The following is a 2,040-nucleotide window of genomic DNA, read 5'->3' as shown; positions in this document are numbered from 1 at the left end:
GTCTGCTCAGAAATAGCTCCTGGCAGGCATGGGGGACCATATGGGACACCGGGATTCGAACCAACCACCTTAGGTCCTGGATCGGCTGCTTGCAAGGCAAACACCGCTGTGCTATCTCTCTGGGCCCTTGGTTTCCTTTTGACCCTGGACCTCTCTCTTTCTGGATCCTCAGGGCTCTGACTTTGTCTTCCTGTTAAAGTTCTGTTAGGTAGAAGAATCCCACATTGGCAGGGTGGGGTGTGTGTGTGTGTGTGTGTGTGTGTGTGTGTGTGTGTGTGTGTGTGTGTGTGTGTATGTGTGTATTCTGGATGCAGATCTGACTTCCCATCTCTAGGACATACTTACTCTGTGACCTTGGGCAACTGGTCTATCTTCTCTTACCTCCAGCCAGTGGCTGAAGAACTGGGATGAGTTCATAGGACAAAAATGAGGAGTAGAGGAGAACTCAAGAGATTATTATGATGGTTGAAATCACCGAAATTTACAGAAGAAAAACCACTGTCTGAAAATATGAGATTCATGCTCCCCAAACCCCAATTTCTCACATACGCTTTTACCAGATGGATTCACCTCTATTCCTAGTAATAGGTAAGAATGAAGGGACCCTTCACCAGCCCATATGTTCCTTTATTTGTTGTTTCCAGGTAAAGTTTTTCAATTTCTCATGTCAAAAACAGGATGTGCTGGATTTTGGGCTTCTGAGATCTTTGCTGAGCACCCCTCCCTTCCTTTTCTGCTGTCTCATGCCAAGGAAGGCCAGTGAAGGGCAGATCAGAATAGCTACTTCCCAATGGAATTAAAAAAAAAACATGCCTGATGTATTAATGATCACACTTAACATGCCTCAATTTTAATCCCTGCTTTAAATTGGGTGCAATTGTCTTTACAATAAAGCCTGATTTTTTCCACAATAGAGTGCTAAGGGTATGTACTTTCCATCTCAATACCAAAAAAAGCCCGCTTTACTTTATATAAAAAAAGAAAAAATAAATAAAAATCAGTCTCTGTTATACTAGAAATTCACAGATTTGAGTCAGATGCCAGACTGCTCCATACCCGCCTCTTTCCTGTCTTTTGCATCTCGCTCAGCCTCCTCCCCATGCCACAGGCATTCCTGAGCATCTGGCACAGGGTACCATGTGCCAGCTTGGGTCTCTCGTTGTGAGTGAAGCACATGGCTGTCCTCCTGGAGGAAGAGGGGAAGCTCGACATTGGGCCACAGGCAAAAGGTGAAAGAGTCAGGACCCTCCCCTCCTACCTTGTGAGCAAACCAGATAGCCAGGGTCTTTCTGGGTGGCTGCAGGGCTGACCCAATGCTGGGACATAACTTTTTATCTAGTTAGAAGAGTATCAATCTCTCTTGAAATAGGATATAAGTCCGCCCATGGCAGGAGGCCTCCAGAGTGGGGAGGTGGTGGGGGTTCTTGATAACCCACTGGGGGGTTGCCTCCCATTTGAACAAGGAGCACTTCATCTCTGCTGCCATCTGTTGACTTCATATTACTGTCATTTTGTTGATTGCTTTCTTTGTTTAACTTTGGGGCCACATCTGGCTGTACTCAGGGTTTACCTCTAGCTCTGTGCTCAGGGATCACTTCTGGTGGAGCTCAGGGACCCACATGTGATGCTTGGGATCAAACTCACGTTGACTGCCTGCGAGGCAAATTGCCTTACCCCTGCACTATCTAACAGCTTCAACCTTTCTGTACCTTCTGGACATGGAACAAGGAGCATGGAACCCTTTGACAAGCTTCTCACTCCCTTCAGGAAAAATGGGATGCATTGGGGCTAGAACAATATAGTGGTATTTTGGGGGGTATGGGAAGAAATTTGGTGATACTTAGGAGAGCCTCCTGGTTCTGCACTCAGTAATTACTCCTGTTGGTACTCAGGGAACCATATGAAATGTCTGGAATTGAATCTGAGTCTGCCACATATAGGGCAGATCGTACCTATTGTACTATTGCTCTACCCCAACAGGGATAAGGCACTTGCCCTACATACAACCAACCTGGTTTTAATCCTTAGAACCCCATATGG

This window comes from Suncus etruscus, chromosome 9, assembly GCF_024139225.1.
Source record: "Suncus etruscus isolate mSunEtr1 chromosome 9, mSunEtr1.pri.cur, whole genome shotgun sequence".
Classification (NCBI taxonomy): Eukaryota; Metazoa; Chordata; class Mammalia; order Eulipotyphla; family Soricidae; genus Suncus; species Suncus etruscus.
The sequence above is the reverse complement of the archived record's forward strand: the minus strand, read 5'-3'. Positions refer to the sequence as shown.